General features: G+C 46.1%; 1 protein-coding gene across 6 annotated transcripts in view; it reads left to right on the forward strand.

Annotated features, from left to right (window-relative positions):
• IL1R1 (interleukin 1 receptor type 1) overlaps positions 1 to 27,240 on the forward strand; it is an 86,209-nt gene that overhangs the window by 16,784 nt on the left and 42,185 nt on the right. Inside the window, exon 1 of one of the 6 annotated variants that reach the window (XM_028496829.2) lies at positions 23,012 to 23,105. The exons of 3 other annotated variants lie outside the window; for them this stretch is intronic. The gene's annotated coding sequence lies outside the window, so the exon portion shown is untranslated. Of the gene's footprint in view, positions 1 to 23,011; positions 23,106 to 24,917; positions 24,977 to 27,240 lie in introns of those variants that run through there. 2 more of the 6 variants (XM_007119908.3, XM_007119907.3) reach the window with 2 other exon arrangements.

The raw sequence follows: 27,240 nt of genomic DNA on the forward strand, positions 1-27,240 counted from the left end.
CTTACTCCAGGCTTGAAACCGTAACACGTCCCCTACCTATCTTGGGGGACCAAAAATAGCAGCACAAAGCACCTACTGTGTGCCACCTACAGCAATAAGCACTTTACCTGTATGTTCACCATCCTGGCCAGGTGGGCTCAGGTTTCCCCATGTGACAGATGGGGAACTGAGGCTGACGAAGCCCAGTTGGAATGGGTAGAGCTGGAGGCACCTTGAGCCTCTCCTGTCTGTGAGTTAACGTTGCTCGTGGCATCCCGGCACACGCATTTGTGGCTTAGCTCTCCTGTTGGCCTCGCAGAGTAAAGTGCCTGCATGTGTTACTGTTAGTCACCTCCAACTCTCAGATCTTCGAACAGCTGTCACCGTTTCACTTGAGTCACTTCTGCGCTCCCAGAGCCGCCTTCGATTCTCCATCCTAACTTTCACCCGGCATGTTCCCTGCTTCTTTCTTTGTTTAGGTGAATCTCACCTTGTTCCAAAAAGGACTTGAGGCAGCTTGTTGCTTGTTTGAATGTTTGTCCAGGTCTGTATGGCCCCTTGGGGATGTGTGTTATGGGTTTCTAGGACGTAACGCTTGTGTGCGGGGGACGAAACTGGGCAGAAAACATTTACTCTGAGCGCTTGAGTTTCAAGAGTTAATCTCATTTATTCAGACCTTGAAAAAGTGCTAAAACTGCTACCTCCTGGGAGTTTTTCATTACAATCATGGTAAAGAATATGTTTGGAAAGTATCAAGAAAAGAAACATATATATATATATTCTTTTAAAACTATGCAATATATACTATACATGTGTGTGTACACACACACACACACACACACACATATATTCTTTTAAAATTGCTCAAAATAAGTATACAGCTCAGCTGGGACCAAAGAAACGTTTATCAGAGGGTAATGGTAAAAGCTGTAACTTCGTGCTATAGTGAGATCGGAACTTTCTTTCAATAATGCAAGAATATCTAGTGAAAACATAAGCTCCTTACTGCACTTCAAAGATATGCCTTTGACCGCAGAGGGTTCTTCCTCTCACGACACTTTGTGCCGTCATGCAAAACTGGGATACTCACTCTGGAAGCCAAATTGCACTTCCTTTGATCCGCTGAAAGTTAGAAAATAAATTTCATGCTGTGGGCAGGTTATTGTTTTAAGCTTCACTGCATCAGACTAACTTCTGGAAAGGAAACCCCGATGACACAGTTGCACGATGTGACTCTAACCTTTACTGAAGCGCCAGGTGTTGAGAGCCACACAGGTACACCTGGTGCCAGGTGGCCCTCTCGGCCCTGCAGGAAGAGTCTAGAGCGTCTTAAAGAGATTACATCATGAGAGCAGACCCCGAGCTCTTGATTGGAAACAGCTCTCTCGGTCATCAACGCCTCCTCAGAGCCCGCGGGGGGCACCTGCGGGAACTTGGGACCCCCAAGTGTTGTCCTGAAGTGTCTCAACCGGGACCCCCCCCACCCCACCCAGGCCTTAAGGCTTTCGTTCCGTTCACCACCTCCACGTGGTCATATTTTGCCTGGTTGGTTGGCCCTGCATCGGCCTGCATCTCTGTCCTGGGGGCTTTAACGTGAAAACATTTCAGCACGGAGACTTGGATGCGTGTGTTGGGTCAGCATGCGTGTTGTGTGTGGCAGGTGTTGTGTTTGCTGTGTGTATGTTGTGTGAGTGTGTGGTTTTGTGTGTTTTGTGTATGTTGTGTGACTTTTCCGTGTGTGTTGTGTGAGCGTGTGTTGTTTGTTGTATGTGTATATTTTCCATGTGTGGGTCTCTGCCGTGTGTTGTTTGTTGTATGTGTATATTTTCCGTGTGTGTTGTGTGAGCGTGTGTTGTTTGTTGTATGTGTATATTTTCCGTGTGTGTCGTGTGAGCGTGTGTTGTTTGTTGTATGCGTATATTTTCCGTGTGTGTCGTGTGAGCGTGTGTTGTTTGTTGTATGCGTATATTTTCCGTGTGTGTCGTGTGAGCGTGTGTTGTTTGTTGTATGCGTATATTTTCCGTGTGTGTCGTGTGAGCGTGTGTTGTTTGTTGTATGCGTATATTTTCCGTGTGTGTCGTGTGAGCGTGTGTTGTTTGTTGTATGCGTATATTTTCCGTGTGTGTCGTGTGAGCGTGTGTTGTTTGTTGTATGCGTATATTTTCCGTGTGTGTCGTGTGAGCGTGTGTTGTTTGTTGTATGCGTATATTTTCCGTGTGTGTCGTGTGAGCGTGTGTTGTTTGTTGTATGCGTATATTTTCCGTGTGTGTCGTGTGAGCGTGTGTTGTTTGTTGTATGCGTATATTTTCCGTGTGTGTCGTGTGAGCGTGTGTTGTTTGTTGTATGCGTATATTTTCCGTGTGTGTCGTGTGAGCGTGTGTTGTTTGTTGTATGCGTATATTTTCCGTGTGTGTCGTGTGAGCGTGTGTTGTTTGTTGTATGCGTATATTTTCCGTGTGTGTCGTGTGAGCGTGTGTTGTTTGTTGTATGCGTATATTTTCCGTGTGTGTCGTGTGAGCGTGTGTTGTTTGTTGTATGCGTATATTTTCCGTGTGTGTCGTGTGAGCGTGTGTTGTTTGTTGTATGCGTATATTTTCCGTGTGTGTCGTGTGAGCGTGTGTTGTTTGTTGTATGCGTATATTTTCCGTGTGTGTCGTGTGAGCGTGTGTTGTTTGTTGTATGCGTATATTTTCCGTGAGTGTCGTGTGAGCGTGTGTTGTTTGTTGTATGCGTATATTTTCCGTGTGTGTCATGTGAGGGTGTGTTGTTTGTTGTATGCGTATATTTTCCGTGAGTGTTGTGTGAGCGTGTGTTGTTTGTTGTATGTGTATATTTTCTGTGTGTGCTGTGTAGGTCGTGTGTGCTTTGTGAATGTCTTGTGTGAGCGCCCAGTGCCAGGCATGCACTTCACTGGGTGCTCGGGAAACATTTATTAAATGAAGGAAAGGACACAGTTCCTGCCCCGTGAAGCCCATAGGGCAAACTCACAGGCTGGGCTGTCAGGTCCTCGAGGACACGGCCTACCTTGTGTTCATCTTTCTGTCCCCGGGGTCCTTCAGAGGGAGGCGACGCTGGCATACACAAGTGTAGGGGCGCCGGTGGGGATGGATATTGTGTAACTGGACACGGTTTTGCTCTCAGGCCCAGACTCCTCGAGGCAGTCGCTTATTTTCCAGGTTCGCGCGTCACATCCCATGTAAGTCCCTTCTTTATTATGGTCACGGTTTACTGTCGGTTCACCCCCTGCAGAACGTAGGCTCCACGGTAGGGCTTTTGTCTGATTCGTTCTCGGATCCATCCCAAGTACCTAGAACATTGCCCGGCAGGTAGTATGTGCTCCATAAATATTTACTGAATGACTACACGCCAGGATTAATGAGTTCCAGCACGCTTGGTCCAGGTCAAGGTTTTTAGCCCAGTGCAGGCATGACTATGTCCGTCACTGAGTTTATTTCAAATCTCAGTAACCCTTGGGAAATGGCCTTTCAGGGCATACCCCTCCGGCTCCCTTTGGCCCTCTCCCTTAGCTCGGGGTGGCATCTGCCCGGGTTGTGGAGAGGTCCCAGCCGGCCCCCCTCAAGGGGAGATGCCTCATCCTGCCGGGTCAGGTGGTAGCCCCTGTCCTTGGGTCCTTGTGGCCTGCTGTGCCCTGTGTGTCAGCTGTGGTGTGACAGGTCTCACCGGGTGTGGACCATAATGCTGCTCGGTGCCAACAGCCATGGGCCTTGCCGTTGCCCCAGATGTGAGGCTCCTGGACTCCAGCTTCCTGGTCCCGGGAGCTCTTGGTGGCTTCTCCCACTCTGCTGGTGCCCCCGGGCGCTGGGATCCTTCCGTGCCAGGCTGGAAGCCGGGTCTCACTCTGCGCCCACCTTCCTGGGGCAATTGCCACCTCCCGGGCTCCCCCGGGGAAGGAAGCCACGAGCCCAGTGACCATAGGTTTCTACCCCCGCTTCCAGACTTGACCGTCAGAGCTGAGCTCTTGCTTCCTCCTTTTTCTCTTCGTGCGGGCTCTTCCCACATCAGCCACAGGCCGTGCCCTCCTGGGCTGGGTGGAAGGCGTCCCTGTCCTAGTCCAGCCCAGCTACTCTCTGGTGTGTGGGTCCACTCTTCCTCTCTGACTCTTGAGAAGTAAAGCCCAGTTTGGGGAGTTCCAGATAAATCCCTCTTGTCTTTCGGCAAAGCCTGGCACATTTTCCACCACATTTTGAGATACATCTTGCAATAGATGATAGGTCATAGTTACGTGTCAGCATTTGTTTTTCTTTCCTTTCCTACTGCACCTATTACAATTAAGGACACTTGGCTTAGGCTGTTGTCTGGCCATGGCCTTAAACTCTACTCTGGAGTTTTAAGACAAGCGATACCTTCTTTGTTCTAGCCTCCATCTTCTTCTCCCCAGGGTAATGGATGCCTCTCCTTCAAAGGTAGGAAGCTACCAGGCCACCAGAAACAATTAAAGGGTGACCCAGAAAGAATATACATTGTTTAATACTTCCAAGAAATATAATTCCCGGTACATAAGATCACCCTTTTAATCAGTATAAATGGCATTAGACCACCTTCATGCAGTAGGCTGGCTTCCATGCTATATCCTGGAATACAGCTAAAGAGAAGAAATAGCCTGAGGCTGCCATGGAGCAAGACATACGGACTCCTGGACAAATGCGACAGTGCCCACCCCGGCTATGTACCAGTCACAGCCGCTGAGAAGTGCTGATGCAGAGTGGCGATGAAGGTCCCCGAGACGGATGCCATGAAACACTGGACCCACCTTTCTTTCTGACTCCTTGATCATTAAGAACACTTCTGATGCTATTGTGGTTTCCCAATGTGTCCCTCCTGGAAGAAGAAAACGTGCTGTCAGTAGACAATAATAGCTTGTCCCTTTGGAAGTTATAGGTTTTGTTGGTAGCTAAATAGTCAGAGTTCCTTTCCGGACTGACACATCTGCCTCCTCACAAGAACAGTATGCGTGTGAAACACCACAAAACCTGAATTCCTGAGTCTGTACAATGAGAGCCAGGCGCGAGGGCCAGTGGACCCAGAGGTGAAGGCCATCTTTCAGGACACTTTGGGGTTAGCTGGACGTCCTTTTTAGGAACAGGTTAACCTCAAACAGTGCCTTTCTTTGAAAACTTCTATACTTAGGTCAGAGCTTTCTATGTCAGGTCTCTCTCTGTCTCTGTCTCGCACACACACGCAAACACACACACACACAATAACGAATGAGTGGACATGAAGTAGAGAGGGACCAGATTGTGTAATAACAACCAAATCTGAGAAAAAATTCACTATGAAGAGTGAGATGCACTCAGGTAGATGTTGGTGATAACAAGCAATAGGCTTTGGCAAATGGCGAGAACCACAGGCTTGTTGGAATGAGGTGCCTTTGCTCAAGCAAAAAAAAGAGAGATTGTAGCCAACCTTCAGGGGTGCCACCTAGCTTCCGCAACAGCCTGGGAGGTTGCCTGGCAGAGCCTGAGGAGTCTTTCTCTCTTCTTATCTCCACTTCTTGCTTCTCTCTTTCTATGAAAACTGCCTTTCTTTGCATCTCTGGTTCATATAGAGGAAAACACGGCCGCCCCGCATGTCCCAGATGCATTCCTAAGCAGAATAGCACCTTCTTTGTTTTGACTCCAACCGTGACTCATAGGATGTGTGTTTCAGGTTGGATGCAAAATTCTGGGGAGAGAGAAAGTGAATGCTCTAGCTTTGGCCCGAGCAAACGCTCTTGGCCCAGCCAGCCATGGCCCAGGGTATCATGCCTTCATCCCTAGGCCCACATCTATAGACAGGAAGTGGCGGAACAGGGAAGTTGGTTCCCTTTCCTGAGAAATTGGGGCACACTGTACACTGAGTAGACACCAACCCAAAGACATTATATAAATGGAGCAAGGCTGAATGCGGCCTTGAGTTAAGTGTTCAAGTACATTCAGTCTGTTTCCTTAAGGTGACATTGCTTTCCAATCCAAGGCGAGTTGATTCAGAGGATTACCTAGTCAAACGCCAAATCTCATCAATCAAAGACATTTAACCTCAGACGTTCCAATGCCATGCTATTCTTATTATATGTAAAATTGTATTTATATCTTATTGGGAAAAGCACCGTCAGCCCCACTTTGAGAAGCAAGCTGAGTTTTCTCATAAATGCATTTAGCTTTTTCGGAATGAAGTATTCCCAGAACTCTAGGCTTAGAACAAATTTGAGTAAGTCAGAGCAGAAGATACCATAAATATTAATGGTAAATGAAAAGGCTGGGGGGAATACTTATGAATTATATCAATACTTTACACATACACAATGATAAAATGTTACAGTTTAAAATAAGGTACGTTGATACAATTCCAAGAAAATATAAAAATACAGGTAGTATCTCATATGGGTCTTTCTTGGTGGATGGAGAGCAAGGAATGAGACTTGGAAGAGACTGTAGAGGGAGATGAAGAATAAGGAGAGGAAAAGGGGGCAAAGGATGGAAAGAGGAAGGGGGAGAGGAAAGTCCGTCTAAGTAAAGCACTCAGATGCAAACGCCCACAGCTGAGGCAGGAGAAGTTTAGCTGAGGATGGAGAGGAAGATGGCGGAATGGCCACCCTTATAGCTTTGGAGGGTGATGACTGGGAGGTCCTCCTGGAGGCTCCTTCTCGGCTACTCTCCAGCCATCTGGAACCCACTGATCATTTAGCAGGTGCCATCTTTTCTCTGCAGAACAACTTGGTAGGAAAACCACACTAGAGGATTTTCTCTTGCAACTTCCCTCATTACCTCTGCATGAAGAATAATTCTCAGCTGGGATCTAGTCTGGTACAAACAATATCTCCTTTCCCCCTTGGTCACAGGTCTTGGTAACCTTATTATTGTTTCTTGGACCGAGGGCTTCCCCAGGAATTGAAGGGAAGAGTTTCTGAGGTGCGTTGAGAGCAGTCACATTTAGCAGCCAGAGTGTACACTGTGGCACACAGGTGAGGGGTAGGAGGAAGGGAGATGCTTAAAAAGGAGAAGCACTAAACGTTAAGATCTTCTAGCCCCACGGTGGCACTTACTGCCCAGCAGGGTCAGCCAGTGTGGTTATGTCAAGCCCTCCTTGTGGTCTTGACTGTAAACTGTCAAAGCAGAGTTCACATTAATAAAACCAAGTTCTAAAAAAGAAAGTTCACACTATCTGTGCTTCAAAAGGAAAGCTGAGCAAAGCTGAGAGGGTCTCCTGGGGGCCCGTCCATGAAAATAGACCTCTTCTGTGATGCTTGAGACACTACAAGCATCTGGTTTGTACTGGAAGACCGGTTTGAATTTGAACTGGTTCTACTGGAGGACATTACTGAATAGGTCACAAACCTGGGTGACGAATGGGATCGAGTCAAGGGGAAACAAGCCAACAACAAGGACGAGCCAAAGAAAATAGTGTTTTGTCCTCCAGCTAGTAGCTTTGCTCTGAGGGATGGGTCAAGAGGTTTATAACCATTTTTTAAAATGGAAGTATCGTTAACTTACCATGTTGTGTTAGTTTCAGGTATACAGCAAAGGGATTCATTTATACATATATATCTCTCCTTTTCCAGATTCTTTTCCATTATGTGTTATTAGAAGGTACTGAATATAGTTCCCTGGACTATACAGTAGGACCAATTGTTGTTTATTTATTTTCTATATAGAAGTGTGTATATGTTAATCCCAACCTCCTAATTTCTCCCCCCACCCCTTCCCACTATCCCCTTTGGAAACCATGAGTTTGTTTTCTATGTCTGAGTCTATTTCTATTTTGTAAATAAGTTTATTTGTATCATCGTTTTTAGATTCCACATATAAATGATATCACATGATGTTTGTCGTACTTCACTTAGTACGGTAATCTCGAGGTCCGTCCATATTGCTGAAAATGGCACTATTTCACCCTTTTTGTACGGCTGAGTGGTGGCTTTGTTTTGAGGGATGAGTTAAGAGGTTTGGATCGGTGGTTCGTGGCTTCAACAGACTTAATGCTCTTTTCCTTAATGCATATTTTACAACATTCTCTTTACTAACTTATAATGAAATTCACTGATAACATATTCTACCTCTACATGACATTAAACACGTAACTATATTACTCTAAGCAGAGTGTGAAGGAGAGATGGAAGCTATTCCATTTCAGTTCAACATGGACATTTGTGAGCACCGCTGAACAGGGAGACGGAAGCCGTCAGGTGCGCAGATACGCACAGACAGGTCTGTAACGTGGCAGCCGCAAAGCCAGGTGGAGATAGTCTGTCCCTCTCTGGAGCTTCAGGTATCATGCGTGGTGGAGCCGTCAGTGACTTTTCCCATGGTGAAAAATATTTTTTTTAATTTCAGGAAGAAAAGTTCTACTTCCCCTCAATTTTCATGGTAACTGCATTTCTGCAAAATTCAATATGTAGTAAAACTGCACAAAAATACTTCCTGTTTCTATGAGAAACAGAGTTAGGTTCCAGGCTCGGATTTTACCTACATTCAGGTTGTGTGGGACGTTTGAAAATTTGGTAGGATGGGGGGCAGTTTGTTGTGCAGTGCTGTCCTGGGTGTTGCAGAACCTCTAGAAGCCCCAGCTTCTGTCCACTAAGCAAGGCACCCTCCCCAGCACAGGCCAACCAAAGTACCTCCACCTCCACTTAAAACTCCCCTGGGCCGTGTCCTACCTCTCTGGAGGTCTCAGAGTCTCGTAGTCATGGGTTGGAAGGGTCCTTAGTGGTCTTCTCGGCTTGTTGGTTACCAAGGGTTGGTCTGAGGGGCAGCTGGTGGCTCTTAAGACATACAGATTCCCAGGCACCACCTGTAGAGATCCCACTCAGGAGGCAGGACTCTGGAATGTCCAGGAGACTCTGGTGCACAGCCAGGTATGGGGCCTCCTGACCCAGGTATCCCTCGCTCTTCTTCACGGGGTCCCCTTCCCATATCTGGGGCCGGTGGCTGTCCAGCCTGGGTTTGAAGGCGCCACGCTTCAGTAAATAGCATCAACAGAGTCGGTTCTCTTCCCAGCCCACTTTTCAGCCCAGGAGCTAAAGCCAGGATTGGGAGCAGCTGGTCTGATGCACACATTCCTCCTCTGGGCCTTTGCCTGCAGCAGCCCTGGAGATGGATGACTGGTGATTCAGACTTCAGCTTTCTCTGCTCTGCTCATTCCCCCACTGAGTCAAGGGTGAGAAACACTTTGCTCCAGGTCTCCATCCTTTGAAGTCCCATTGGCTGAGTCAGCTCCCCGGCTCCCTTTAGAAGGATCCAATACAGAAAAGTTGTCCTAAAACTCAAGACCTGTACATTCATGGACAGTGGCCCGGTGAGACAAAACAAAGATGGCTGAAGAGCCCTATCAGGGCTGTGAAAAAGAGCTGGGCAAGGAAGCCAAAGTACTGTTAAATGGGAGGGATGAAAAATACTGAAATCAAGCACCGGAGTTTTCAAAGTGCAGAGTTAAATGATTGGTTCATTTATTCATCTTACATAATGTAAAATGCATCTACTACATATCAGGCTTTCTTCTAGATAATGATAATACGACAGTGAATAAAACAGACCAAAATCCTATCCTCTGGGTGCACACATACTAGTAGAAATAGATGGTTAATAAACAAGATCATGACAGAATGTGTACAGTAAGTTAGATGGTGACATGCTGTAAAGCACCAGTAGGGACTTCAGTAGGGTAGGAACGTGTGTGCATGTGTGTGTGTGTGCACGTGTGTGCACATGACATCTTATGGCTTGGGATATCTATTTGGCAATGAGGAGGGGAATTTCTTTGACAGTGGTGATTGGGAGTTTAGCTGTGTAGGAAGAACGGGAAAGAGAGATTGCAGTTGTTAAGACAGGAAATGATTCAGGTTTGGGTAAAGCTTTTTAACAATGAGAAATGAAGAGAAACAGAACCACTTTAGCATGGCAATAATTACATTTCTGGGTTTGCGTAAGGAATGTTGAGCAACTTCTGGTTGCAGACCAACATTTTGTTTCCCTGAAGCCCTTCGCGGTCTTTGAGTACTGTTTAGAATTCAGTTCCTTAGAGTTCTTCGTGATATTGACTAAATTCACTGTCCTATCACATGGAGGCCAAGCTCTCTGTGCATCTCACACCTGATTACTTTAGACTGGAGTGTTTGCGCAGAAAAACCCTAGTTCTTAGATGTGGTTTTGATTGGTGTTTTTGGAATGAGGGCCTTATCAGCTGTGGTGTATATACTAGTGTATATAGTCTTTTTGCCAGAAATATCGACCCACTCTTTACCAGAAATATCCCTATTCCAAAATGATATCACATTAGGAGTTTATGGTTAATAATGCTGCAGTAATATTTGCTTATTTGTATAATATTCGGTTAAAAACACTCTCAGGCATATTCATTATCTGTAAGTCTCTCAGTAACTCTGTGGTTATCAGGGCAGGAATGTTATACCCTTTCCATAGATTCAAAGAGGCTGAGCGAGTTACCCAAGTATAGGTAATGTATGGCAAATAATGATCCTCTCTACTCTTGACTCTGTATGTGTCAGACAGTGTTTGTTTAAATGCGTTTTACTTATTAACTTATTCAGTCCTCACAACAGCTCGGTAAAGTGGAGACTATTTATAACATCATTTTACCATCAAGGAAACAGACACAGAGAAGCTATGACTTACTCAGCCCCACACAGCTCGGATATGGTGGAGCTCAGAACCACCAGTGTCTACACTCCGAACCACCAGGCTATACTCCTTTTGTTCTGCAAAGCAGATCTCCCAGCTCCTTCCTATTTTAGGGAGTTTTTAACTTCACAAACAGTATCACCGCAACGGTGACAAATGTTGGAGCAGTAAAGGGCAGCAGTGTGGAAGGGAAAGACCATCAGTTTTGGAGAGTGACCTGAGTTCCAGTTCGTTTGGTTATTTTGCGGTTGGGTGAGTTCCTTAAGCTCCCTAGAATGTCTGATTCTATCTATAAAATAAGGGGATAGTGATACCGCTCACAGCGTGGTGAGCGTTAAATGGATGTCCTATTAAAGCATCTAACTTACTGTCGGACATGTAATAGGCGCTTGTTGCTTGTACATTTCCTTCCTACATAAAGGATCATCACTAGGCTTGGGTCAGAGGAACAGTTAGGGACACGGTAGTGAAGTAAACTGTAAATGGCGCTGGCTGTTTTGCATACCCTTTGAGAAACTCAGGGTGGGACTTGTGTAACCTAAGAGGGCAGCTCAGATCGCGGTGGTGAGCGAGGGCACGGTTCCTCATGCGTGAGGCTTAGAGGGGCTGTTGTTCAGTGAAATATCATTTCAAAGTCTGGGTAACAGGTGAAGCAGCTGGTGCGGGGGTGATTCTCCCTTCTGACCTCTTGATCTGCCCTTGGTCCTTGCTTCTGGGAAGATGCTTCCCTGAACTACATGGTGGTCTCCATAGGGCTGCCCAAGCTTTAGGTAGAACAGAAGTTCTCAACTTTTGATTTAAGGACCCCTTTCACTCTTCAAAATTATTGAGAACTCTAAAGAGATTTATTTACATGGGTTAACTATTGATATTGACAGTTTTAGAAGTGAACACAAATTTTAAAATGAATTTTTATTGATCATTCAAAAATAATAACTTCATTACCTGTTAACATAAGTAACAACTCTTTTATAAAATGATTAGATTTTTAAAACAAATAGAAAAAATAGACTTTTCTTCTGGCATTATTTTACATTGTTTACATTGTTCTGGAAATCTCTTTAATATCTGGCTCAACAGGAGACAGATGAATTCTCATGTCTGCCTCTGCATTCAGTCTTTGAGGTATTATACATCACATAGCTTTTTGCGAGAGAATGTGTGTGGAAAAGGCACAGGTCATCTCTGAATTAGTATCAAAGTAGTTTGGACCTTACGGACGCCCTGGAAGGGTCTCAGGGACCTTTGAGAACCACTAATGTAGAATATCTTTTTCTCTTTAAACATCTTTTTTCAACATTCTTACAATTTCTTCTCAACGCCTCCCTCCTGATGCCTGTATTCAAGTGATCATGATTGATAATAATTCTTCCTTCAGCATTCTTGGGTTTGGCTAGCCTGGAGATAGTGGATTCAGAGGCCTCCCTCCTCCTTCTCTCCCTCCTTCCCTCTCTCCTTTCCTCTTCTCTTCCCTTCCTACCCTCCTTCCTTCCTTCACAACCTGGGGAGTTTTTCTGGTGCCTCCCGACTGGTGTCTGTGCCTCTAGAACCTGAGAGCTGCCAGGCTGTGTTTTGCTTGACATCATTCACAATCTACTTCCTTCCTCAAAATTCTTGGTCTTGGCTGACATTTATTAATTCTGGTTTATGTTTTATAAATATTTCAAAAATGTTTCCAACCAAAAATTTGTTTGAGATGTGTAAAGAATTTGTGGCATGTTCATGGCTGAGGGTAATACCTGTGAACTTCAGAAACTATGCAGCAGAATTCTGCTGCCAGCCGAGACTGAGTCATTGGGCCTGGATTTACTTTCTCACCAGGGACAACAACGAAAAGCACTATATAAAATACATGAAACCAGAGGTTTTAAAATACTGGACATCAGCCAGTGAAGGACAGTGATCCCTGAGAGGAAAACAAATGAGGTGGACCTTATGAATGCTCTTGGTCACCAACTGAGAGAATTTTCAGGCCATGGGAGGGTGTCCAGCCAATTCCCTGGGGAAGGGGGATCCAGGCAGAGTTCAGCCAACTTACCCTGAATGGGTAAGATGGAGCTGAGGGCCAAGGGAGACCAAGGCGGCTACAGTTCACAGAAAGGATGCCAGAGGAGAGGGAGCTGGAACAAGAGAGAACTTCAGATCTGCAGAGGGCTCCCTTTAAGAATCAGCAGAGTACCAATCTGCACATGTATGTGAGGAAATTACCTGAGGCCAGAAAAAGTACCACCCTGAAAGGATTAGATGGTGCAGAAGGCCAGGAATAATTTCTATTCCTACCAGCCAGGCTGGAAAACCTAATCTGCAGACATTTGATAGAGGACTAAGAAGGATCATGCTTCAGCAGTGGGGCAAAATGAACCCTAGACCCAATGCTGCTGTGCCCCTGCCTAACAAGGCACAAAGCAGCACCCCAAATCATCAAACGTTTCCAAGAACTCAAATGCATCCCAGAACACAAAAATACCCAGCATCCAACAAGTCAAAATCCAGAATATTTGGCATCCAATAAAAAAAAAAACACCAGGTATACAAAGAAGTAGGGAAATAATGAGGAGAGAGATCAGTCAATCAAAACCAGCTAAGAACTAACACAGGTGTTGGAATTAGCAGACGAGGACCTTAAAGCAGTTTTTTATAACTGTATTCCATATGTTCGAAGCAATAAGTAGTGGAATGGAAGATATGAGAAAGAGAGGCCCACCTCTAACTTTTAGAGATGAAACCTACCATGTCTGAGACGAAAATATACTGAATGAGATTAACTGCAGGTTAGACACTGAAGAGAATAGATGGATACATGTAAAGACACAGCAGTAGAAACTATCAAAATGAAACAGAGGGGAAACAAACAAACAAAAGAACAGAGCATCAGTGAACTTGGAACAATTTCAAGCAGCCAAATACACATGTAACTGAAGTCCCCCAAAGGAAGGGAGCGACAGATGAAATATTTGAAATTAGTGACCAGAATGTTTCCAAATTAGATGAAAATGATAAACCCATAGATCCAAGAGCCCCAACAAACACAAATACCAAGTTTCATCGTAACCAAATTGCTTAAAGCCAGTGATAAAGAATAAAATCTTAAAACAGCCAGAGAATAAACACACCTGCAGAGGAATGAGGGCGACAAAATGGCAGATTTCTTACAGAAACAATGCAGACTAGCAGACTTTGGAGCCTTATTTATAAAGTACTGAAAGGAAAAAAAAAAAAACCAAAAACCCTGTCAACGTAGAATTCTATACACACTGAAAATATCTTTCAAAAACAAAGTTAAACTGTTTCGAACATAAAAGGCTGAATTCATCACCAGAAGATCTGAACTACAGAAACATTAAAGGAAATCCTTTAGGCAGAAGGAAAATGATGATAGATAGAGATATGGATCTATTCAGAGGAATAAAGACCATGAGAAATGGCAATGGAATTATTACTTAAACTTCTTTAAAAGAAAACTGACTGTTTAAACAAAATAATAATAGTACAGTGCAAGGTTTGTAAAAGTAAAATGAGTGACAAAAATAGCACAAAAGCCAGGCAGGGAGAAATGGAAATGTAGCATCGTAAAGAGAAATTTTCATCACAAAATGTCTATTTAAAAAAGCAGAGAAGTGTCAAATCAATAACTTCAGCCTCCACTTTCAGGAACTAGAAGAAGAAACATTACACCCAAAGCGAGCAGAAGATAAGAAATAATAAAGATCAAAGCAGAAAGCAATTAAGTAGAAAACAGAAATACAATAGAGAAAATCAATGACACTAAAAGCTAATCCTTTGAGATCAGTAAAACTGATAAACCTCTAGCCAGAATGATTAAGAATAAAAGATAGAAGACAGAAATATCAATAACAGGAATTAGGTGATATCACTGCACTACAGTAAAAATATTAAAATGATGACAACAGAATATTAGGAACAAAATTATGCAAAAAATATTGACACTTAGATGAAACGGACAAATTCTTTGAATGACATAAACTACCAACCTCACTCAAGAAGCAAGAGATGACTTGAATAGCCCTCTATCTATTAAAGAAACTGAATTTGCAATTAGAATTCTTTCCACGTAGAAAACTTGAGGTTTAAATAATTTCCCTGGTAAATTCTACCAAACACGTTAGGAAGAAATAATATCAGTTCTGCATAAACTCTTCCAAAAAAGTGAAGGGGAGTAAATATTTCCCAACTCACAAGTTCGTCCCAACTCTAAGAAGCTAGTATTACCTTGGAATCAAAACCGAAGTGAGAGAGTAGCATTGACATATATACACTACCAAATGTAAAATAGATAGCTAGTGGGAAGCAGCCGCATAGCACAGGGAGATCAGCTCAGTGCTTTGTGACCACCTAGAGGGGTGGGATAGGGAGGGTGGGAGGGAGACGCAAGAGGGAGGGGATATGGGGATCTATGTATATGTATAGCTGATTCACTTTGTTATACAGCAGAATCTAACACAACATTGTAAAGCAATTATACTCCAATAAAGATGTTAAAAAATAAAAACATCTTTAAAAGAAAACAGCACAAGAAAAGAGAGCTATAGATCAATATTCCTCATGAACACAGATATAAAAGTTTTAAACAAAATAAAATCTAATCCAACAATGTATAAAAAGGCTAATACGTCACGGCCAAGCAGGCTTTATCCCAGGAATGCAAGGCTGGCTTAGTATTGGAAAATCAAGAAATGTAATTCACCATATTAATAAAACTAAAAAAAGAAAAAAACATATATCATCTCAACAGATGCATAAAAAGCATTTAACAAAATCCAATGTCTATTCCTGATAAAAATTATCCAAAAATTAGGAATACAAGTATACTTCCTCAACCTGATAAAGAGCATCTATGAAAGATCTGTAGTTAACATCACACCTGATGGTAGAATACTGAAAGCTTTCCCCTAAGATCAGGAACAAGGCAAGAATATCCACTTTTCTCATTTCTATTCAGCATTGTACTAAAGGATCTAAAAAGTCAAGTAAAAGAAATAAAGGGCATCCAGATTGGAAAAGAAGAAGTAAAATTATATTTGCAGATACGATGGTGGTCTATATAGAAAAGTCTATGGAATCTATTTTAAAAAGCTACCAGAACGAATAAGTGAGTTTTGTGGGCCACAAGATCAATGTACAAATATCAGTTGTATTTCCATACACTAGCGATGAAGATCCAGGATTGGAATTTAAAAGCAATACCCTTTACAGTAGGATCAACAGTATGAAAACTTAGAGATAAATTAGACAAAAGACTTATAAGATCAGCATGTGAGGAGGTAGCCATGGGAGACTGTCCTTCCCTTGAGCCCATGGTGGGCGAGGCACTGCTCCTGTCTAACAGCATAGGGAAAGAAAACTCCCATCCCAGGAAACTTAGGGCTTTCCTCTGCATTCAAAACAGTATGCACTGGGACCCCTTCTTCCTGCTCTTAGGAAAGCGTGGGTTCTAGGTGGGCACCTTCTCTCTGAGACTGTTTCTCTGTGTCATTATTCCCATGGCCAGGTTGAGTTGGGCAACACCAAGTTACTTGATAAACACATGGTTAATATGTCAAAGCAACAGGAAAGCACTGTAAGTGATTATTATTTCTTAGTGAATAACAGAAAGGAATGACAAAAATATAGAGTGTGGTAAGATTTTTCAATTTCATTTACTAGCATACTTGTATTTAAAATCTTTGGTTTTTTTTTTTTTTTTTAATTGAAAGGTAATAAATGTTCTGCTGCTGATTTTATGATCCTGTGACTAGGGACTACAGTGTTGCCTCTGCTAGAATTCATTGCAGGGCAGTAGAAGTATGGGGTGATACTTGCTATAAAAACTCCTCTACACCCTCCTCCTTAGCTGGTCTGTTGACTACTTCTGACATTCAGGGTATTGCTATGGTTGATACGAGTGTTTTGGGACAGGGTGTGGAGGGATTCCCTTCCTCCCCCACAAAATACATGGTTTTGTATTTTTTATTTCTCTAGTAAATAGAAAATCTTATATTTACTAGAGAAATTTTTAAATACTTATATTTACTAGAGAAATAAAAAAGTATAGATGTGAAATGATTATGGGCAAAGCATTATATTGATGAATGTCAGGTAGTTATAACAGTATACAAACAGAGAACATGAAATATAGAGGGAAGGGGTGAAGAGGTAAGGTTGAGCTGAGCCATGAAAGTCAGCCTAAATGATGACCTGGTCGATTGAGAGGAAAGACGGAGGTATGAAGAGGTTTCTTGCTCAGGTATAGATTTAAAATGAGCAGATTGTCTATTTTGGATGAAAACCAGCTGGCCAGAGAAGGACCCCCTATTCCAGAGGCCCTGAATTGTCTAGGCTTTAGAGCAGCAATGTCCAATGGAATATTTTGCAGAGATGGGAACGTTCTATGACTGTGCTGTTCAATATGGCAGCCACTAATGACGTGTGGCTACTGAGCTCCTGAAATGTGGCTAGTACATCTGGGCAACTGGATTTTTAATGTTACTCAATTTTTAACTATTAAAACAGCTTCATGTTTCTAGAGGCTACACGTATTGGATAGCACAGATCTAGAGGAATGCAAGAGGGAATCTTTAGTCCCGAGAGCCCATGAAGAAGTCACACTCAAGGGATCTTCTGTGTCTCCTGCCCAAAACTGGTACCAAGTCTGGATACTGAATCTTTTATGCCGTTATTGGGAAGTTGGGATCATAGGCTTCTACTACTGTCACTCTCAGAAGGACTCCAGGCCCAGTGGCACTGGCCTCCTCTGAGGACATTACCAGCTACGTTCTTGACCATAGGCTGAGCTCATCAGCGGGTCTAACCATCCCAGAGTTGGAAGAGCTCAGCATCCACCATCAAGACTCTCAATTCAGTGACTTACTGGTAAGGATGCAAGAGGCAAAGAAGGAATCAGTGGTACCAGGGCCTCTTCTCCCACCCCTTGGACACAACTCTCCTCCTGCCTCAGGAGAACAGTGATTATTATTGGAGTAGCTCGCCAGCTGCCGAGTTATTGCCAAATTGTTTGTTCTGAGGAAAGACAAGAGAAAGGACTAGGTGAGTGTTAATATAACCTTTGGACATTAGAGAAATGATTCAACAGCTCTGGCACTCCTGAGTCTGCCCGGATTTTCTTTCTGCTTCTACTGTCAGAAGTCGTGGCCTGTTCTTACTCTTCCAACTACCTTTGCTGGCAGAGGCTTACTTCCCACGGGTCATACTCTTTCTTGGAAAACTATTAAAGGACAACACTAGAAACTAAATCATTCTTGCAGTTAGCATTTGCAAAGTACATGGTTACTTCATTTACTCAAAATAGTATATGTAAAGCTAAACCTATTTGACTATCTCATAACTCTCATTTTTCCTTTATTTGCTGGCGAGACAGTCATAATCTTAAGGAACTCTGTAACTGGGTAGCGTTCAGAGGTGATGCTGGAGAAGGGAGATAGGTGTCATTTTAATTCATAGAGACTTTGCATGTTGGGCTGACTCTCCATGGTGCAGGATGGGCCATGGAGAATCATAACACATTCCTGAGTGTTGCCATTGCTTTGCCTGTCTGTTATTGTGCTACAGACTCTGCGACTTAAACAACAGTGTGTTATTATCTCTCATGGTTCTGTGGGTTGATGGGGCTCAGCTGGGTGGTTCTCCTTTGGGGCCTTTCCCGTGGATGTAGTCAGAAAGCAGCTGACTAGGGTTACTGGCTTAACATCCAAGATGGCGCTCCCATGGCTGGGATAGGTTCTGGCTGTCAGCTGGGGCTGTGGACTGGGGTGCATCCATGTGGTCTTTATGAGGCTTAGTGTTTCTAATAGTGTGGCAGTCTCAGGAGAGTAATACTTCTTACCAGGTAGCTTTGGGCACCAGGAGCGAGTGCTCCAAGAGACCCAGAAAGAAGCTGAAAGGTTTTTGATGATCTTGCCTCGGAAGTCCCAGAAATTTCAATTCCACCTTATCCTATTGGTTGGTGTTGGTTAAGTCACTGATTTGGGGGGGCCAGGTTCAAGGGGAGGGAATCTGACTTCGCCCCTTAATTAGAGGAGGAATGAAGAATTTGCAGCTGTCTTTAATGTACTATAGTGATCGTATTAAAAGGAAACCACTGAGAGAAATTAAATTGGCAGTTATATTCAGGAAGTATCAAAGAGTTGAGAGGCTGCAACATGAAAATCTGGATTTTGGAAGGCGCTTGGGGAAAAGGGAAAGCGACAAAATTTAGGGGTGAGTCACAGAAACTTGCAGAGCACCAGTGGTGGTGCAACCATGTAGAATTACCAGGAAAGGCTGTTAGATTTAAAACTGTGCTTAAGGAAAGCAGTACTTTTGTTGCATAGCTTGCACATGACTAAGCACAAAGGTTTCAATTGGCCCTGCTTGGATGACGTGGGAAGCTGGTAATGGCTGCCCTTTGGATGGTGATGGATGATTTGGTCATTGGTGCTTTCAGTATTATGTGTCGAAGCAATCATCAAATCAAAGACAGCTGGTGAAAAAGAGGAGGCCTGCCAGTCCGGTTCTGTTAGGTTACTAACAGTTCTTGGAAGTTACTAAGTCTATCGGCCTCTGGAACTTGCTGTGCACTCTCTGTGTTAACATGGGAAAAATCAGGTACAAGGAGCTTCTGTGGTCATTTGCCTTCACTGAACACGATGAAAGCTGCCATTAGAACTAAGAGTTGGCAGGGCAATGTCTGTCTTTTCTTCTTCATAAAGGACGTCAAGAAATAGTTTGTTGTCCGTGCAAGTCTTATGATATTTTATACTTTCTCACCAGCTCTCCTCTCTAGTTCACACGTGGCTGTCTGATTGGTAAAGGTCTGACAAAATCAGAGGAACCTGAGCAGAAAGCTGATCACAGAAGCCCACACACGACTGCATAGAGAACGGGAGCCTTCAGCCGATTAAAACCGCGAAGCATTACATGGAAAGAGACATAGGTTTAAAAAGTGATTATTTGGAGCTCAGTGGATGGAAAATGTGTGAAAGGAGCAAAAAACTAGGCCATAGCAGGAAGTCCATCTAGGACAGTGGTTTTTAAATCTATCTCAGGGAACGCTGTGGTTCTGTGAGCCGTTACTGGCAGTTCCATGAACAACAAAAAATAGGTGTAGCCAGAGTCACAGAGGCGCAAATGCAAAAAAAAAAAAAAAAAAAAAAAAAAAAAATTTCCACAGCTGAAGTCAACTTAGCTCATGAATCCTCATTTCCATCTGAGGCCAGAAGAAAATCTTGCCAATGCAGAGTTGTTTAGTCTCTGCTGGGTCAAGGCTCCGTCTCTTTGGGGAAACAGCACAATCTATTCAGAATTTTCCCTCTTCAAGTGGCTTTTTTTCTCTGGACAGTAACTGGGGTTCTTCAGGGGTGGTGGAGATGGAGGTATGGACTGCTTGAGGCTTGTCCTGGCATCTGGATATGGCTTCTGCCTGCTGGTCAGTCCTCTGGACTTCAAGCCCTCAGCTGAGATCCTGTTTGCCCTACTGGTCCCCAACTGCAATGGCTCATCTCAGCCCCTCTGAAGCCCCCTTGGAGGGTCTGGGACTCTGAACACTTGAGGATACCCTGGACTTAGTGAGGCAGCCTGGCCCCAGGTTCGGGCAGCTCTGCTGTCGGGCTGCCCCTCGGAACAGGCCATGCTGGACCCCAGACTTTGCCATGACATGGGCGGTGTCCAGGGCTACGCCAAGGGGAGCCCAGGGGTGCCTCTCTCTTCCAGGGTCCCCTCAGTCTCTTCTCTTGGGAGGAGGCTCGGGTGTCTCTTGTTTGGTGGTGGTGGAGAATGGGGGTGCTGGACCCCCTCTCAGCGACCTTCCAGGGTCAGTAAACACCAGGCGTCTCCCCTCTGCTTTCCTTCTCACCTGCTGGTTAACTCTGCTCCTTTGGGTGGGAAAAATACCTTTCATTCTTGACATGACCGTACATCCTTCTCAACTCGATGGTTTAGGGTATAGACTCAAGGCTCAGAGTTCTCCAACACTTTGGCTTTGGGGATTCAGGGAAACAAGCCCACAAATGCTCCCTCTTTAAAGCTGTCAAGGCTGGTGTGAATGTTTATAATGGACAGTCCTTCAAAGAGTCATGCCTCATAGGCCATGGGGAGTGTCTTGTGTTTCAGATCACCAGAGCATGCTGTACTGGTCAGTGGGGTGCTATTTCGTGTGCATTATTAGCTATTCCTCCAAAGAGGGTCGTGTGATCTGAGCAGCTTGACAGGTCGGGGAAAGGCTGAAAATCCTCAAGGATATGGTCTCTCTTAAGGAAGGTGGCCCGGGTGGCAGACAGACAGGTCTCCCAAAGGATGAGTTTCAGAGGTGGGAGGGTAGTGAGGGACACACACTCCAGGAGGGGTCCCAAGGCTCTGGATGTTACTTCTGTTCCTTGTACGGTCTTGGCAAACACACCTGTCACCATTTTCATGAAGTGGTCTCTGAACTGAAGCGCACGCCCGCGTCCAGAGCATTTGGGCGGTGCTGAGACCAGAGCAGAGAGTGATGTAGGGTGACAGTCTCCACCTCGTGAAGCCTCCAACCCAGGGTGGAGTGAGGCAGGTGGACACACCTGTTACCTAGGAGAGGTAACAGAGGGAGGAGAATCCAGGGAAGGGGGTCAGCATCGCTCTGTGAGGGAGGAGATGAATTCATGGTCCCAGTAGAGCAGTGGCTATAGGTGAGAAGGTCAGGTCTTCAGATCCCATCCCTATAACGGGAGGTGTTTGAGGGTCCCACCTGGGTTTAGGCGCCCTGGTGTCTAGTGGAACAGCTGGGGTAGGGGTAGGTGGGAAGCATCGAGAACATAAAAGAAAAATAAAAGGAAAGTATAATTTTTTACTTCTACATTATTGCACAAATCAATTTTTCTTTCTACTTGTGAACTATTCAAAAATCTTCATTGTATAAATAGTAAGACAGTTTATCGCTTGTGGGAGAGTTCTGCGGCGTCGAACTGTGTTAGTTTCACTCACTGCCACTCCGACACACTCACTGAAGTATTTTCAGGTGGAGGATACAGAGGGAGGGCATCACTGTAGGAGCTTTGGATGCACACTTGTTCACACTCCTGCGTGCATGCTGGAATCATCTGGGAGGTTTAAAAACCCTGAGGTTTGGGCCTCAGCTGCAGAGTTTCTGATGGGACTGATCTGAGCTTTGGGTGGTCCAGATGCCCTCGGTGATTCTAATAGGTGGGCCAGGTTTAGAGAACAGCCACCTCAACAGGAATAAACTAAGAGATGGGACATGTGATGAGTTCTCATAATACTATGTCACCAGCCCCAAATGTGAGCCAGTTCCTCTGAGAAAGAGGAACCATACATGCTCTAGAACCAGCTAAAATAAAAAGTGAAAAAAAATGTCATCATTCGAGGCCACAAGGCAGCATTAGGGCAGAGGCGCTGTTGCTGCTGTATCGTTTATGCTTTTTTCCATCGCAGAATTATCTGGGGCGGCTGAGGCCCAGGTTATCTCAATTCTTGAGTTTCTGATGTGGATATCAAGGGATGGGTTGGGGAAAGGAGTGCCTGCCCAGCCTGGAAGGGATACAGGAAGGGGTGGTGTGTTCTATTAGGAAGGAAACAATCATCATTTACTCAGTGTCTCCTGCAAGGATGGCCTAGGTGGCTCTCAGAACAAGCTGGGGTCCAGTCACTTGCTGGAGGCACGGATTGGAGCCAAGCGCGCGCTGCCAGGACCCCAGCATCCTCCCCTTCCCCCCACAGAGGTCTAGGTGTGACCCGGTCATTGCATTCCTCTGAGTTCAAAACGAACCGGTGGGGTAAGTAGGTTTTAAGCGTAAAAGCACACGAGGCCTGGCCAAGAAGTCTGGTATCAAGGCTGTACCACTTGCACTGCTGCTTGTCCATTCAGGCGCTTAACTGTAACAATCAAAGTAGCAGGTGATTCGTGTAGTGTCAACTCCGCGCCGGGCCCAGGTTTACAGCATTAAACCCTTTAATCGCCCCGACCGCTCCACGAGGTGCGTGCGGCGGAGGTTCGCAGAAGTTCCGACTCGTCCAAGCTCACAAAGCTCCGGAGGCTGGCCGCCGGTCAGGCTCGGGGGCAGAAGTGTGAGTGTCGCTGGAGCCTGGGAGCCCGGCGGGTCGGGAGCTCCGTTGGAAGTCGTGCCCAGGGACCCCGCCGTGGAGGGGGGCAACCGACTGGCGAGGTCTCGGTGAGTCGCTCCATCTCAGTCCGGGGGGAGCGCGCGGCAGCCGTCCGGGGTCCCCCGCGGGGACACCCGGGGAGGGCGGCACCGGAAGGGGCTGGCGGTCTCCCCGTCTCCCGAGTGGGGCGGGGTGGGAGCCGTCCCCGCCCCCGCGGAGCCCGAGCCGGAGCCCGAGCCGGAGCCCGAGCCGGAGCCCGAGCGGCGCCCGCGCTTCCCGGGCGCGAGGGCGGAGCCGGCTGGGAGCGCACAGCCAGGCCCCGAGCGCGGGGATGTGATTCCCGCCCGGCTCCCGGGGCGCCCCCGCCCGGCCCGCCTCCCCGCTCGCCGCCCGCGGGGCGCCCAGGTAGGAGGTCGCTGGGGCGCGGGCCCGGAATTCAGGCGGGTAGGGTTTTGCCGGGGGCGGGGGGGGGGACGACTGTGGCTTTGGCACCTTCGCGGAGTCCCCTTTCCCTGTGCAGCGCGCAGAAAGCGTCCTTTCTGTTACTCTTGGTTGTCAGTTTGTTGTGTAAGAAGGTGATGGTAGTTTGATTTGTGGGTTTATTTTTATTTTTTGTGGGGGCTTGTTTTTATTCCTGTGTGAAGCGGGAGTAATTAAAAGTTGTTCAAATCTGTCTTTGGAGAACTTGGCAGTCTTTCTGGAGGGTTGTTCTAGGGTGTGTCTGTAAATTGCTTCCAGGCGTTTTAATCCGGCCAAATTCAACTGATTTGGGAGTGGCCCTCTTTGGGGTTTAGGGTCAAAAGTGTTGTCTTCTCGCAAAGATAAGGTATGAATTCCCTAAACACAGTGGGGAAGGGTAACTTGTGGCCCCTTCAGATGAAGGATGATGCTGGGTGGTGTCGCTACGGACACCAGGAAGACACTCATTCACAACAGGCATGTCTCGCACTTTACAGTTTATAAGGCCCTTTACACTTTTTTTTGACTTCAAATCTTTTTATTTGAAAGTATTTTGTATTTGATTTGTGTTACCAACACCCTAAGTAATTTTCTAATGTAAAGACAAGTTTGAAAAGGTAGCATGGCATGGAATAGTTATTTGACACTACATAGATTAGCACTTTGTCCATTTTATCCATATATATTATTTATAAGGTACCCAAAATAGAAGGTTTAAAATTAGGTTAATAATTATTTGTGGGTTTTTTGGGGGGTTTTTTTGTTTTGTTTTGTTTTGTTTTTTGCGCGGTACGCGGGCCTCTCACCGCTGTGGCCTCTCCCGTTGCGGAGCACAGGCTCCGGACGCGCAGGCTCAGCGGCCACGGCTCACGGGCCCAGCCGCTCCGCGGCACGTGGGATCCTCCCGGACCGGGGCACGAACCCGTGTCCCCTGCATCGGCAGGCGGACTCCCAACCAGTGAGCCACCAGGGAAGCCCAGTAATTATTTGTTTTAATATTTCACATTTATTTAATTAAAAAGTAGCTACATTAGATGTCTTTGTATGTGTTTAGGTACATTTGCATATCTGCAAGTGTCTGGAACGATTATATGTATATATACGTATATAAAGTTCCTGACACAAACCTGAATTCTAGGTGTCAACGCTCCACTTTTTAAATAGGAAGAACCTGGGGCTTGGAGAGAATATAGTGCCACAGAAGAACGATTCCAGTCGAGGTCTGCGGGACTCCAGAGTCTACTAAACCGCGCCACTTTCTTCTGCCATGCTGGGGGGGGTCACATCCATTCAGTGTGCTCAAACACTGTACAGTTCTTTTAGATTTACTTAAAAGACAGATGTGGAAATAGGTAGAACTGGGGTCTAACTGGTGAATAGGGAGATCCCATTTCTGAGCTCACATCTAGCCAGTGTCTGGGAATCCGGTGTGGCCTCGCCTGACCTAGAGGATAGAACTGGGGCGACGCCCGGCTGCAGCCCCCAGGGGGCTTGGCTGCTCTGCCTGAAGCAGAAACCAGCGCATCTGGGGCCTGCAGGTCCGCTCTCTGCTAGGAGCCTCCGGGTTTGTGCTTTTGACACGAGCCTCGAAAGCCCTTTACACTTACTGCTCTTTTATCCTCCCAGCAGTCTTGTGAGAGACATGCAATTATCACCCTCCTGCTCCAGCGGAGGCAGCAGAAGCTTAAACAGGGTGGTTAACTTGTTGGAGGGCTGGCACCCAGAAGGAGACAGAGACCTCTGGACCCCACACCCTATGGCTTCTACTTTACGGCACGATAGTTCCCAGTGGGCCTGCCTTCCAGGGCTTCTGGAAGGTGAGTGTACAAAATGGGACTCTGGGACCGTTAAGAAAATGAGGAGAACTACAGGTGGTGCTGGGGAAGGTGGCTACCATTTCCCCACCCAACCTGCTAGGCAGCTACAGGCATCTTTTTCTCTCTGGACTCCTTTTAGTTTCTTATCTAGTGTATCCTGTTTAGTATTTCATTTAATAGTCTGTATTCATATGCTACCTTAAGTTGTGTGCTAGACAAAAACGTGGGGCCTTTGGGATGGGATTTGATGGAGAAGGGGTGTGGCAGTTGTGTGGGAGCCCTGATTTATTGTGTCTTGTTTGGCTGGGTGCCATTCTGCAGTGCGTGGAGCATCTCGCGCACCTGAACGTCCTCAGGGGGCCTGCCTGCGGTTCCGGAAAGGATACTTGACCTGAATTCTCACGTGAACTTGGCAGAGGCAGGAAAAACCCTGCCCGTTTCTAGTAGGCTCTGCGGGGCCCTTTGTGGGCTTTCTTTTATGGCTCTGAAACACGTAGCATCCTGAGTAATTCCTTCACTGTTGGTGAAACACTATTTAATTTTAGATTCACTTAACAAATGTTTATTGGATGTCTACTGTGTGCCGGGGACTGATCCGTGTACTGAGGATAGAGCAGTGAACAAGATAGACGCAAATTCCTGTCCTCTAATGGATGGGAGTCCTCTGGGTGAAGTCACAGGGCATTGGAGGTCTCTCTGCATCATGAGGTCCTTGGAAATTTGCCCCCTTGGACAAGGTGTGGGGAAACGGACTGCCCTCAGGCAGGACATCACTTGATATACTCTGGCTCAGCCCTGGCCTTGGACCGGGACAGATGGACAGCCTGTTACTGGGATGCATCAGTGGGAGGTGTGTCCACCTGGAAGTAGGTAGAGAGGTTGTGGAGAGAACATGTCATTGATCGAAGTGGCAAAGCTGGACAACTGCAGTGAAGCTACCAGAGCATAGCGGGTAGGGAAGTGCAGAGGTCATTATTATTATGGTACATGATAGACTCGGTGTGAACTTGCCGCTTTGAAGGACAGAAGTCACGGGGCTCTGCCCCACGAGGCTCCCCATCTGCTGCTGTCAAGCAGGCACTTGCTTGCGTCTTCCTCCCTTGGAGATCGTCAGGTGGGCCGACAGGACCTGCACTGTCAGCAGCTTTGCTGCCTCTCCGCACCCACCAGCCCCACTGCCTGCCGGGGCCCCGGGCAGCGCTGCTGCAGCCTCCTGGCCGTGGCACGCAGGAGCTCGCAGAGTGATCTCCCGAAGTGTGGGGAGGGGCTGGGTTCCTCAGGGCTGTGGGTCGCCGGCGGCGTACCTTTGGGTTCGGCGATGTCCCCTCTTTTATGCATGCAGCAGAGTAACAGAGACAATTTTTTCCTTCCTACCTGTTCTGCAAAGGATTTGTAAGATGCTATGAGTTAACCATGGCAAGAAAGTAAAACAAGAATGGAGACAAAGAGGAGTCTAGAAATGTATAAAAGGTAAAGCTTGATGAACCATGTACTTGTTTTTATTGAAGTAGAGATGACTTGCAATAATTCAGGTGTATAGCAAAGTGATTCCGTTATTCATATTTACAGATATTCTTTTTCATATTATTTCCCATGATGGGTTATTGCAAGATATTAAATATTGTTCCCTGTCCTCGTTGTTTAACTATTTTATGCGTAGCAGTTGTGTCTCTTGTAAGGTGACCCAAGCGGGGCTGCAGGGGCGGAGGAAAGCACAGTGCCCGTCCCTGCCGGCTCCTCTGCACCGCCCGGGCCCTCCCAGTGCTGCTGGACCGGACGGCAGAGCAAACTAACGAGCATCTCGGGGTGCGCCCGGGCCCTGGTGTTCCTAAAGCCCCCAGGGGGGTTCTAACGAGTAGCCGAGGCCGACAGCAGCAACACACTTTCCTGCAGGCGGTGGGAGAGGGGGCACCTGGCAGAGCACAGCTGCCCGTGTCCTCGAGATGACAAGGAAGTCCTCAGGAGATGCAAAAGCATTCCTGCTCGAGAGAAGTGGGAACTCTCTCCCGAAGGTCCCCACTTAAGAGGTACAAAGAGCGAGTCTCAGGGCACCTCTTAAGCGACGCCCGCTAAAAGTGCAGTTTGGTGCGTTTCAGCGGGACTCAGGGTGCTGTTGATGGGGGTGGAGGAGCATCTTGGCACGCCGGGCTCTGCGCCTCTGGCTTCCCGAACCAGAGGACTCATGGATCCCTGAAAATACAGCCGACGGCTTCTGACCAAGAGTCAAATTAAGAGTTAGATGCTGTCACTCGAGACCAGTGCTT

The sequence above is a fragment of the Physeter macrocephalus genome, chromosome 12 (assembly GCF_002837175.3).
Source record: "Physeter macrocephalus isolate SW-GA chromosome 12, ASM283717v5, whole genome shotgun sequence".
Taxonomy (NCBI): domain Eukaryota; kingdom Metazoa; phylum Chordata; class Mammalia; order Artiodactyla; family Physeteridae; genus Physeter; species Physeter macrocephalus.